Here is a 14,624-nt window from a genome sequence, read left to right on the forward strand (position 1 = left end):
AAGAGAGAGAGATGGAGAATTTGCTTTATCCCTGACCTTGCAACCTAACTAAGACCTAGTAGGCAGATTATTCCTAGAAACTCAAGAACCAAAGCAAGTGTTACTGCTGCTGTGTCTGAGGGGTAATGTAATTGGAACACTTGAGTATGATTGCTTAATAAAACCTGTAATAATAATATATACCCTTCATCATTCAGGGCTATTCTGAGAGTCTGAATGATATTAAAGCAATATGAAATAATTAGTCCTGAATAGGAATTATGTGGCCCAGCGCAGAGTTCAAACACACGAGTCACTGCAGAAGGCTTTAAAAGTGACAGCCCACAACATCCTCCTTAAGTCTGCGGTGCTATATGGGTAGAAGTATATAATAAAGAAAGTTAGAAAGCCAGTATCCTTGGAATATTGATGTCTGGGCATCAACTGGGGGTTGGGTGCTGCAAAATGGACATGCACAAGTCAGACAGTTACTGTAGATATCTACCTACCAAATTTGCATTCCCATTTGTATGTGTGAAGGTGAGTTTCCACCTGTTTGAATTGCTCTGGAACACATTTTAAGATAGCTTTTACCATCAAGAAACCACAACAATGGGCTCTTAATAAGCAATTGTGGGCACAAAACTTACAGATGCAATCTCAGAGTCTCTGACAATGTTATCCATTAAACTTCTTATTTCACTCAGCAGGTGTGTTGTACTTTTGAGTCACACTGATAACGTTGCAGGTAATGTAACCGATATGTCCCTACCAGAGATTTCATCTTGAACAATGAACATGACTTTTTATCAGCCTCAGACAAATAACTCACCAGAATGTGGCTAGTTTAAAAAAAAGAAGAAGTAAAGTATGTTTTGTTGTGTGTTTTGTTTTGGCTTGATGAAAGTTAAAAAAAGCCTGGCAAGAAATTCACAGAATGTCTGAAATTTAACAACACCAAAAAACCCAAAAAACTTTGTCTCAAAAAGAAGGGCCTGATCTTTTGAAACCCTGTAGTGTTGCTGATTAAGCAAATCATTTAAGTACATACTTAGGCTATGTCTACACTTCCCATTTAAAGTACCAAAAGTCCCTTTTTTACACTAAAACTGAGGGAGCGCCTACACTTGTTAATGACTTTTTGCAGTGACACTCAGAAGTTTTGCCGCAAAAAGAAAACCACCTTCTTCACGGGAGGCGTATAGCTCTTACCACTATTCTTTTTACGCTGTTGTGGAAGTGAAGACACGTTCTACCTTCATAAACTCCTTTTGGCCTCTGAAGGATATCCCACAGTTCCAAAAGTGACCACTCTGGCCAGCATCTCCGCTGCTCTGATGCCAGGTAAACGGACGTCCGCCCCTCCCCCGGTAACCCCAGAAAGTTTGAAACTCCCCTTTCCCTTTGCTTGCAGATATGGCAGGGAAAACAGCCATACAGCCGGGGGAGGGGGGGGCGGGGAAGAGGGGAATTAAAAAATGCCCCGAAAGAAACAACAAAATAATGGGGCTGCTGAGACATGAAAGGGCAGCCCGGGGCACTGAGCAGGGACCCAGAATGACTTCCGCTTATCCCCCTCCTTCCCACAAGACCTATCGAGAGAGCTACCCTATGGGATAGCTGCCCTACTGCCCTGCTCTCATCCGCGATGGAAGTGCTGCTAGTGTAACCATTCTCTGACGCCTGAGGAATTGAGTGAGTACACAAACCAGCTCTTTTCTTTCACCTGTTCCCTATCACTGGTGAAACTTACAGCACAAAAAACTCTACAATTGAAGACATATCCATAGCTTCAAGTATGTGAAAAGGCCCACTGATTTCAGTTGGGCTTATTCAGGTGCTTAAAGTTAAGCATGTGCCTTCATGTTTTGTTTTATCAGTGCCTACAACTCATTGACTTCAATGGAAGCTCTGTTCACTCACACTTTTCGGAATCAGGCCTTTCACTTCCAAGAGGGAAGGTGCTCACAAATTGAAACCAATTCTTCACTCAGCTTGGAGACTCGGGGGCACATTTTCCTTGCCTTCAAATCTGCATAGACTTACAAACCCTGGAAGCCTGGCTTTGAGCTTCACATTCAAATAAAACCAAAGGTTCAACAGAAAAATTCTGCACAAAACACTGAGTTTCAGAGTATGGTATTGAAACCCTAACTCCAGCCTGGTTTACTTGAAACATTTGTGACTCCTTTGTTGACCTGAGGCTGAGTTCCACATTGCAAAGTCACTTATGCATGGTATTGCTAAAAACATTTCACCCAGGTCTAGCAGGAGGACAATTTCTAAATATAGATTGAAAATGGACAAGATTTCAGGACCAAAGGTGCTGGAATAATGGATGGACTTTATTTTCCACTATGACAAGTGATAGAGAAAGGGTCCATTATTGGGAGCCGCTGTGCACCCTCATCTCAAGGAGACATCTGTGGTTTGGGATTTAGATTGTCAGACAAAGACTGGCAAAGGTGCTGTGGAAGTTGAGTGCTTCCAGCACCTCACAGGACAGAGCTCCAAATGATATGTTTTGCCTAATGTACCTGTTCCGTTTACAAAACATTGCCATCCCGGAAAGACAATCCCCTGGATGCATTCAATCAGCTCAACGGACTATCAGAATATTCACTTCCTTCTCCCTTGCTCGGCCTCTGGGCTAGTGCACGTTTTTCACCATCCTTGGAGTTAGTTGTCAGTGCTCTTGAGTCTCTCCAGAGAACAAGACTCTGCCTAATATATGATGTGCTTATTCATCCCAGACGCAGGGCATATCATTCTCAAATGACTGACAAGCGTTCTCAAAATGAAGAGAGCCCAAAGTGTGCTCTAATAGTGATGGGAAGCATTTCTAGTCAAACATAAAGCAAATTAATGTGAGCCCCCACTGCACCTTTCATCTGGAAATGTCATAAAATAATAAGCAGAGTGACCCTGCCAATGTCTAGGGCTGGATTTCAATAGATTTACATCTTAAAGGGCGCCACACATTTTTAAATAGCAGGGCCAAATTCTGATTTCACTGACAACAATGTAAATCCAGAGGAACACCATTGATTTCAGGTGTAATGGAGATAAGAGTTTGTTCTTATATTAAGGGATCAATGCAGGGCTTAACTTGTAATGAAAGAGATGCCAGGGCTCAAGCAATTAGGTGCTGGGGCTTAAGCAGTTTTTTTTGTTTGTTTTTTTTAACTTCCATAACTGACGTGGCAAGCCCAGAGGTGCCGGGGCTCAGCAAATGGCAAAATTCTCATTTAACTTCGGTGGGAGCATAATCTGACCTTAAATGTCTTGTTCTTCACGTTAGTTTCAGTAACAATAACTTTAAAAAAAAAAAAGCCCTTTGATCAGCAGTCATATTCAGAGACTATTTTGCACAGCTATTGGACACTTCGATTTTAGCATAATATAATTGGCAGGCTGAAAGCCATACGCTAGTGAAGGAGACTTGATTTTTTCTTAAAAATAGTTTTCATAGCAGACACTGTGGCTATGTCTACAGTTACATCTTTACAGTGGCACCACGTCAGTGCTATTATTTCTCCCATTGGTGTCATTAATCCACCTCCCCAAGAGGTGGTACCTAGGTTGAAGAAGAATTCTTCCTTTGACCTAGTGCTCTCTACACAGGGGGTTAGGTCGATTTAACTATGTTGCTCAGAGATGTGGATTTTTCCCTTCCCTGGGTGACTGAGCTGGGCTGACATAACTTTTTAATGTAGAACTGGTCTAAGTCTTCCTATGCGTTTGTGCCGACCCTGCTACAAAGGGGTGCAAATCCTGACTGGAGTGTGTGGTGATCATCGTTATAATAAATAAATAATAAATGGATATTTTTTATATTAGTGAACAAGAAGTCGAAGGCAAAAAAATTCCTGATACCCTAATCTTCCCCGTGTTTTTAAAGAAAGAAAATGGTTTCCCACTTGTCTGAGAGAAAACAAATCTTCCTTATTCTGAGATTCCCTAACCAGCTGCAGTTCGCCGCTCCAGGCCAATGGGGGCTGTGGGAAGGGCGGCTAGCACGTCCCTCAGCTCACGGTACTTTCTGCAGCCCCCATTGGCCTGGAGCAGAGAACCGCGGCCAGTGGGAGCCATGATCAGCCAGACCTGTGGATGGAGCAGGTAAACAAACCAGCCCAGCCCGCTAGGGGCTTTCCCCGAGCAAGCGATGGCACTAGTTTGAGAACCACTGGCCTACACTAAATAGATTTCTGCTGCAGGAGACTATTTGTATCCAAGTCTTTCACGATTTCATAAAGGAAGAGGTTGGCAGGGGGTGAAAAAAAGTTAATAAAATTCAACAATTTATAGTAAGATTTAATTTTAAAGCTCTCTTGTTTCTCTATGCTAAAACAAGGGCATCTAAATATCAAGTCAACCACCTTTCCAGTTTCTTGAAACACAGAAATTGACAGGGAGGGAAAGAAAGAAAGAAAAAAAGAAAGAAAGACATATGTGAGGAGATGTAAGAAATATATTTTAATTTGTGTGCTTTTACTCAGTGCAGGATCATATTTCACTTTAAGTCTTTTCAGGCTTTTAAAAGTGAAAAGAAATTGAAATGATGGCCTGTTCCCTGGGGATTCCAAAGAAAGACAATTCCACAGCTTTCAGGTATGTGCGGTTGCAATGCAGTTTGCTTCTTTAAAATGTCCATCACTCGGTGCCCACCTCCTATGCAGTGAGAAGGCAGGGCATAATAAAAACCCAGCATTTTCCCTTGATTAGAGAAAGGGACTGGAAGGCAGAAGCTTCTGAACTTCAACCAGTGACCAGCTTTGTAGCCCTGGGTCTGTCATTCAGCACCTGAATTTCAGGACAACTCCAGCTTAAATCAAGAGGACGTGCAGGTGCTCAGCACCTCTCAGATGTTACTGTTTCCCCAAATGTAAAATGGGGATAGTACTACATCTTTAACTCACAACGGGCTTGTGAAGACAGATCAGTTAATGTTTATGTCGAGTTTTTGGAATGTAAAGTGCTATATAATTGCCAAGGATTATTATGTTCCATTTTTTGTAGCTGAACCTTTTGGGGGAAAGAGAAGATAAATCTATTAAATAGCACTTGCATTTTATATCCCCTGCTCCCTTTTCTTTTCTTTTGATGCTTTTAGTAACTAAAGAAACTTTAAAGCTTTTATGGTCCTTTTCCTCTGCCCGTCTCTCTTACTGATGCACACTAGCCATACCTCGCCCTAGCCTCACATGTGCATATTTAGGGTGATAATGACATTGTAAAGAATCACAGATGATACTGGAGGCACAGAATATCTATTAGTTCATCTGGTTCAGTCCTCTCCTTCCAGTGCAGGATTTGGTGTTGCAGAATATTCTCCAGTCTTAAATGGCACCAGAGATGGATCCTGCTGCGGGCATCATGGGCCAGATCTCCATCTTCTGCTGAGCTGCTTTGTTCTTATATGTATTACCATACATCTTAGGAGCCCTGGTCTAGGACTAGGACTAGGACATCACGGTGCTAGATGCTGTAGAGACACAGAAGAAACGGGTTATCCTTTGCACAGCAGCACAAAGTGGTCAGTAATCTAGCCTAACTGACTACCTGTGATTTCCCCACTGTGGGGAGTGGAGTAAAGCCAGCTCTGCTGCCTCCTGGTGTGGTTCAGGGAACAAGGTGTGACTGGAAGCCGCTGCGCTCTAGCAATCCTCCAAGTGCATATTGAGCACACTGGGGCAATAGCCAACCATCATGGCTAAAATTAGACCTGTAGCAGCTCCACACAACAGCAAACCACCAGAGAACTGGCTACAGGAGCAGGTAGCCATAAATGGCTCATTTGATGCCTTTTCTGCCTCTCTCCCACTTCCGCACCCTTACCTATTGGGTGCATCTGAGAATGTTTTGAATGAAACTTTGTCAGTTTCTGCGGCAGCTGTAATTCCAAGTTGCATTTGGTGCCACAACATTAGGTCACTTTATTTTTTACAAATTGGAGGTGACCAAGCACATGCAGGCTGGTAAGGAGAATATGTGGCTCATCAGCCCCAAATCCACAGACTCCAGATTCTGATTCCTAAAGGGCAATTTTTTGCAGCAGTTGAAAGTCAGATTTTTTGGTTTTGAGAAGAAAGTTTAAGGTGAAATTAGCAAAAATTAAATGTTCTGCCCAGACCACTACTGTCGGCACAGTTCTAAATGCAAATATTGTTTGTTCTCATATGCAAAATAAAACAAACAAAACTGGAGGGAACATTGATCTAGGTCATACATGCATGCTTATTATAAAATGCTTAAGTCATGCACATGTATCCTCATAAGACCCAATCCAAAGTTCATGGAAGTCAATGGAAAAAACTCTTAGTGACCATGGGCCATAATCACCTCTTCAGGTGAAAAGCTGGCTAAACACAACTGGAACAAATACACACACCCACACACCAGCATGCGCCTGGACAGTTTTAAATGCCTCAAAGGCAAACATTCTACATTTCTTAGGAGACACAGAAGAAAGAAACAAAATCCAGGATATATGTATGCAAATAAAATACCAGAGTTAGGAATTAACTCCTTCTTTGCAACATGAATTCAATAATAAGATTTAACAAATATATAAACTACCTTCAACAACATGCACTGGTTAATAGCTATACTGCTGCAGATGAGCTTTTAATAAAAGAATGATGCAGTTTTAAAGGGATCTCTCCCCTCTAATCAAAGATTGTTTGCAAATAAAAGCTCTATTACCTCCGATTTCTTGGCAGCCACTGGAGGAAAGGTCACTTAATAAAGTGCACTTATCCCTCATTGCAGGAAAACAATATGTCATCTCTATGCTCATTATTTACCAAATTGTCTTCATTTTTCCTTCACCTGCTGGGTTTTGGGCTATAAAGATAAATAATATTATAAAGCCAAGCTAGATGCTTTCAGAAAGGACCAGGATTTGTCACCAAGCTAGGTTCACAGATTGAAAGAGAGAGAAAATCGGGGAATGGTGCTAAAGGATTCATTATCAGGAAACAGGCATCTAAAAAGTTTGCCCATACTTATGTTTTAAAATACTGCACTGGACTTATTGTTTCATATATACAATAATAGTGGATTTTTTTTATCAGTTTAACAAGTTACACAGAGAGAGCCATAAATTCTAGGTGTAATACTGATAATAGCTCATAATACATGAATTTCAGCTTTTTACAGTAGAAGTTCAAAGGTGAAAAGAACCATTTTGAAAATTAAGCCACTGAATTTTTTTTCTCTTCTGAGCTTGTTTCACAGAAAATTGAGCCAAAGCAAAAGCCCAGAACTGTTTTTTTTTTACCCCAAAAAGTTTATGATCCAGACCTAAACTTTGAAGTTTGGATCCACCTTTAGCTTCTTAGGAAACACAGAAGAATGAAACAGAATCCAGAATATATGTGACTAGTACACAGAAGCCCCTTTACCATGTGCTGCTTCAAATCCTTCTTTAAGACCTACTTTTACTATAATCCCTACTATAATCATCTGTAAGTAGACAGGGATCTGCCTGCATGTAATTTATTTCAGAATCAGAGCCTTAGTTGGTAAGCTGTTCTGGGCAGGGAATGGGTCTTTCTTGAGTTCATACATACATAGCATAATAGAGGCCCAATCCTAATTGGGGTTTATAGGCACTATGCACCATTTAAATTCAACTGATATGGTTAGGCCTTTCGTGGATTCTTTGAATTTTACCCTTTATTTCAATCATTCGTGATCGATTGTCAAAACCTCCACTGAGAAACACTATATACCAATATACACAGTATGCAATGTAGATAGGAGCTTGAGGGTGCACAACGAATTTGGAATTAAGCCCTTAATGGGTAAGCATGCCAGCTTGAACAACTCCTTTGGCTGAAGTTTATTATATCCAGCCAGCAGACTGTCTGATTGCTGATAGGATTTCCAGTGTAATATCTACTTGTAAACAAAAAACTGCACTTATCCACTGGGCATCTAAGTTCTCTCTGCGTGTGTGTGCGTTTCCCTTAGAATCTCTTCCCTATATTCATTAAACAACAGGAAACAGCCTCTTCTTGATGCAGCCAAAAATACATTGTGACAATCTTTCTAAGCAGTCTGTGGGATGCAAAGCAAATCTCCTATCAAGCATAGCCCTGATATATAATTTGAGGAGGTATTTTTAAACTATACAAAGATGTTTATTCCTTATTCCCTTTCCTCTCCTCCCATACTTTCTTGTGTTATTTTATATTCAGGGTAAGGTATTCTCCCTTACAACATCACACTGAACACAGTCATTCCCAAGTGTGTTCATTCCAGCGCCATACAACAGTTGTTGTTGTTCTCACAAAGGCTCATCCTCATCACACATTTCTGACCATTGCAACATTTGTACTGCATCTTGCATGAAGATGCAGCATGCAAAACTGCTTTAAGCTGCCATGGAAACAAGTGATCATGCTTCATGGCATCACGGAGGTAAAAGGGATCCAGAACATTGGCTTTTCCCCAGGTGTACTCCCTCCCTCCCCCCACTGCCTCACTTAACAGGGGTGTGATCCTGTAGTATTCATTCAGGAAAAACTCCTGGTTGATTTCTTTGAGATTTTTTGCGTAAATGAGGAATTCTAGTCCAGGCCCTGTGAACCGTATACTTATAAGCTGCTACCATGTCTATTATTTTATTTATACCATTTTTTTTTAAGAATGAGGAATGTTCATCCAAAGCCGGGCACCAGATTTACCAAACAAAAAATTCACAATAATGAAAAGAAATAATTTCAGGTGATTTTCTTTCATTATACTTGGTTCAGCCCTGATAGAGGACTCCATTCAGCGCTCATCTGCCACCTCCCAAATGTCCCAGAAATAAAAGAGAGCCTGTGATATGACCACAAGGTTAACAAGCTGAGCTATGAGTGCCTTAATCAAGGGGCTTTTGTGAAGAACACTTTGCGTCACATGGAGACAGGCTGTCCTACAGATAACCTGTATGGAAATTGTTAAGAGCTTCAAAGGTCAAAATCAAACACCTTGAATTCAACCGAAAGCCCGCATACAGCCAGTGCAAAATTGCAATTCACAGAGCACTGGTGTCACATGCTTTCAAAATAGAGATCTATTTAATATGCATTCCTGGACTAGCATTAGTTTCTGAATGGATACAAGGAGCAGCCCCAGATAAAGAGCATGACAGAGGTCTGCTCTCAAGGTGACAAAGGCATGGATGGATAAATGCAGGAAGGTCTCCAAATCTGAATCCAAATCCAAATCCAAATCTGAAAGAAAGGCCACCCTTGCCCTATCAAATGCAAGATGGAAAAATATGCTGACATGGCTGCTACCTGGGCATCCAGCAGGAGGTTCAATACCAGAGTATAGGCTAGAAGCCCATGGCTAGTTTTATAAATTAAAAATTAAATAAGTATATAATAAGACTGGTAAGTTGCAAACCTGATTCATAAGATGAATAGTGGCCACACGCCATGGGTTAGTAAAGCTTATGTAACAACAGCCAACTCTTTTGATTGTTCCTCTAAACCTAGTATCATTCCCTGTCTTGTCTAGATTAAACTTCAGTCAGCTTGCTCTCATCCAAGTCTCAGTCTCTTAAAGACACTAAGTTGACTATATCACTGCACTAGTGCGATGGACTATAATGGAGACATACAACTGGATATTATTCACATACATGTTTCCCTACCAACCCTCTAGGGTCCTCATATATATGCATCAAGCAAAAAAGTGAAACCTATGGAACCCGGTGTGAGAGAGCCTTAGAGTTAGATAAACAATTGCCCATAATTACTGTATGAGAGCTCCTGTATTAAAAGGAAAGAAGCCACTTCATAACAGCTCCATCTACTCCTGCAAGGGGCCACAATCTTGGCAGTAACTCTTGGTAATAGCAAAGGCAACTGGACAGATCAGCTTGAACATGTTCTCTTAGTTCATAGCCAGGAAGACACTGATGAACAATGCCACTAGTGAATTAACACACCTGTACCCAGGTCTAAACCTAGATTGACTAGGGTGAAAGGAATATGAAGACGGTAAATATTGCCAGAGCTAATTGTCAGATACATTCTTGGTGGTCTTTCTGCTAAGCATAGGATTCAATACTAGTAAATATCTTACAAGGTCATCATCAAGAACTGAGTAGAGTCTCACCAGTACTTCCTTGAGAAGGTCTGGCACGGTCTGGACTTCTTTTGAGAGAGGCCATGCATAAGCTGGTCAGAGTATTTTGCTGAAAATTAAATTGATAAAAATGTAAACAATTTTTTTCACTCAATTTTCACGTGTGTACCCTCCATTTTCCAACTAGTTCTAACAATAATGTTCCATGTGAACAGAAGAAAAGAGTATCTTTAAGCTAATGCTTTTTCTTGCAAATGAGAAGTCAAATTCCATCCTCAGTTTGCATGAAATAATCTGTAGCTTGTGTTTTACTTTATGAAAGAGACAAACTGGGCTCAAAACAAAATTCAAACAACATATACAACATTTTAGTTTCTGAGATTCAAGTCCATCCAGAGTTAATACCTTTGCTATTTCTTACTTCTCTATTATATTATTCCAGGAATTCTTTTATATTTTCACATATGGCTTATTTGCCCTAAACATATCCAAATGGTTTTGCAGGCTGTCTGTGGCACTCAGGAAATTTATTTCAGCTGTAGCTTTGGAAAGAAGAAAAAAGTTTTCCACAAAGTCCTCCATTTGTGATGAGTTAAAATCTCTAAATCTGATTTTAAACATGACCAGATTTTACTTTCAGTATCATATAAAAGGATCTACTCTGTTGATTCATGAAGCTGAAAATGAACCAAACCTAACATTTAAATTCTGATTTTGTGCAGTTGAGATGTCTCTCTCACAGCTCATTGAGTAGTTTGCAGAGTAAGACTGCGGGGACAGAAAATCCTCATTCAGTGATTTTTATATGAATCTGACTATTTAGGGAGAGAAGGCAAAAGATGGAAGGCCAGATCCTCACTGGGTGTAGGTCAGCATATCTCCAGCCCCGAGTAACAGTTACTTTTACATTCAAATCTTCTGAAAACCAATTTGCATTTTAAGATAGTCTAAAATGGCTTAACCTGCCATAGTTTTCTGAACAGCAACGATGCCCTCAGGGATGTTACAGCATATATTGTTGTTAATGGAACAGATCACCTTGCCCCCCATGGGGAAAAACAAAGGTGAGGGAAGCTAGGTGGGGAGGATATCTTTGCATGAAACGCCTCATGGAATTTTACTCAAATCATAACTCTCAGGCAAAGGGGTTTTAGCATGTGATCCTCCTTCTTCCTGTTCAACAGACAGAATGTTCACCCCTCACAACCTATGAATGTTATAAAGGACCAGATGGAGGCAAGGAGTTATCCACATGGAAGGATGACCTTCTATTGAAGAACATAGGTCATTTTCTTCATTGATTCCAGGGCATACTACCTCTCCTCACACACACAACTTGGTCTTCTCAGCTCTGTAACTCCAAAGGAGTTGTGCTGACCACAGACTTCATCACTCACAATTGCTCTTGGGATCCCAATTTAGAAGTTCACAGTGCAGATAGGACTCCATGGAAAGGTTCAGCGGCTACATTGACTGCTTGGTGCGTTATTCATGGGTTTGGTGATCAGATGATGCGCTTGAATCCCAACCTTGCGTTCCCTCAAACAGATCCCCAACTATGCAAAGAACTCTCTGAAAGTTGCATGTGGTCATAGTATTACAGAGGTGCTGATCCCCTCTCTCCATTACAGGCAGGGGCAGATTCATATAGTGGGTTACAAACTAAATATAAGTCAACAATGTAATACTGTTGCATAAAAAAGCAAACATTCTGAAATGTGTTAGCGGGAGTAAGAAAGACATAAAAAGTAATTCTTCCACTCTACTCAGCATTGACAAGGCCTTAACTGGAATAATGTGTCCAGTTTTGGCCATACTTCAGGAAAGATGTGGACAAATTGGAGAAAGTCCAGAGGAGAATAACAAAAATGATTAAAGGTCTAGAAAATGAGGAAAGATTGGAAAAAAAAAAGGGGGGGAAGAGGGGGTTGTTTAATCTGGAGAAGAGAAGACTGAGGGGGGACATGATAACAGTCTCAAGTATGTAAAAGGTCATTACAAAGAGGAGAGTGATAAATTGTTTTCCTTATCCACTGAGGACAGGACAAGAAGCAATGAGCTTAAATTGCGGCAAAGGGAGATTTAGGTTAGACATTCCGAAAAACTTCCTAACTGTCAGGGTAGTTAAGCACTGAAACAAATTACTAGAGAGGTTGTGGAATCGCGGTCATTGGAGGTTTTCAAGAACAGGTTAGACAAACACCGGTCCAGGATGGTTTAATACTTAGTCCTGCAATAGTGCAAGAGACTGGACTAGTTGTCCTATCGAGGTCCCTTCCAATCCTACATTTTTATGATTCTATGACCAATAGATATTTTTCCCATGACAGATTTCATTTCATAAACTGAAATGCTTATTTAAGTAATCACTGCCTTTTAATCTCTATTACTGGCATAAATGAAACAGCCGGATTGAGGCAAGCAAATTTACACACTCTTAAACAAGAAGTTTCCTCAGGGACTTACTTTTCCTCTGTTCTAATGTGACAGGCACCTTTCTTTCTTTTTCTTATATCTTTATTGATTTTATAATAAACCCTACATTATCAATGATCAGCATTTTTTCAGATACAATGATAATACTTTGCACTTACAGAATAATACTTGCACTCATGGATTCTTTCATTCAAGCATCTCAAAGCACTTTGCGAGCCTCACTTAATTAATGCAGATCGATGACAAGGCAGATCTTATTTTAAATAACTCTGCTTTTCCTCCAAGAGAGTTGCGTCTTGCAAACCCCCAAATCTTTGGTCAGTGCAACACAAATAATCCAACCCAAACACAGTCAACTGCACCCTGTTTACAAACAGCAACATGGGACCTGTTATTAACAAGTAATCCAAGCTTTTTAGATTACTTCTCTTTTGGTTCGCATGAAATGTGCTTTGATTTTGTTAGCTGAAGGGAGAAGGATTCCTTGCTATAGAGACTTGACACCATCCCCACCCCAACACACTTCTGTCCATGTCAGTTATTGTAAAGTAACTGATTAAAAGATGCAACTTCTTGTGGACAATCAATCTGTTCTTTCCTACAGTCAAGATTTCTAATGCAGAGAAAACCACCAGGGTTCTACACATTATAAAACTTTTAGCAAAGGCCTAATGAAATGCAAACCTTCCTATAAGACCAGCACTAGCCTTCCTATCAAATCATCTGAAATATTTATTTGCCCTCTTGAATAATTGATAGGGGCATCAGCTCTCCTGGTCAATTGATTTATTAAGGGACTGTTTGGAATTAAACAGCTTAAAGTTATTAGATTTAGCAGCGACCTTGCTTGTTAGCATATTCATTTACCTACGGGAGCTCCCATTAGATATTGTTAATACATGACGTTCCCAGTCACGGCCTGGATCGCCTCAAATTGCATTAACACTGGGCTGTTTAGCCACAGAATAACAGGTTTGATTGAGTGCTTGGGTTTGGTGTAATTAGATTTTCCTAGAAAAGGGGGGAGTGTTTTAATGCTGTGTGCGTTAAACTAGATATGTCATCAGCATTACTGTAATTGGCAAACAGGAGCATTGGAGACCTGGCTGCGTGTGAATGTTTGTGTTTATGGCTTGTCTTCCCATTGTCATAGATGGTACATAATAGCCAAGGTAACTTACATATGAATGACACTGATAAAAAGTAGCTGGCCTCTTTAATAAGCATTTCTTTTGAAATCAGTGGAATATTCTATATTGACTAATGGGATCAATTTATTGTTAGTTAAAACTGCCAATTATTTCTCTGGCTGAAAAGGTTATGAGACTGGTTAATCAATGACGAAAATGGTGTGTGTGTGTGTGTGCGTGCGTGTGTGTGTACACGCACACATGCATATGTGTTTCTACGCTTTGGATTTCTGTTGGATATATAGAAAAGGATATGTGCCACAAGACTGCTGCTCTCAAAATCACCAGCTCTATTGAAGCTCATTATAGAACTTTTGGGGTCTGATTCACTGCATTTTTTACCCAGGTTTCACACTGGTGTCACTCCACTGATTTCAGTTCCACTAGCATGAACTCACAGTGGTGAATCAGGTATTTCATTTTTAATTACATGCATCTTGCTATAATTAAAGGTACATGCAGGTAATCAAATGCTTGCTACCCATGCCTAACTGGGTCAAACTCTGCCTTCAGATACATGTGCATGAAATTCCCATTGGCTTCAATGAGACCCCAGGGATAAAACCTTGGGCAACTGCACCTGCAATACTGTGCTCAGTGATATATACCTTATTACCAGGGCAATATTGAGAAACTGGAGGAAGTTCAGAGAAGAGCAATAAAAATGATCAAGGGGCTTGCAGGACTGACTTACAATTAAGGAAAGCTTCAAAGATTAGAGATGAGTAGGTGACATAATATCAGCATTTGAAAAGGGTAAATATTAAGGACAGAGAGGAAAAGTTTGGGAGGCACAGAAGGTATAACTTGGAATAATGAGATGAAATTATAATAGGGAGAATATGTTGAAAACAAGAAAAATCTTCATGACTATAAAATGTATGAGGCTATAGAATAGTCACCCAAACCCCAACACTTAAGGCTTTGAGA

This window comes from Chelonoidis abingdonii, chromosome 9, assembly GCF_003597395.2.
Source record: "Chelonoidis abingdonii isolate Lonesome George chromosome 9, CheloAbing_2.0, whole genome shotgun sequence".
In the NCBI taxonomy this organism is placed as follows: domain Eukaryota; kingdom Metazoa; phylum Chordata; order Testudines; family Testudinidae; genus Chelonoidis; species Chelonoidis abingdonii.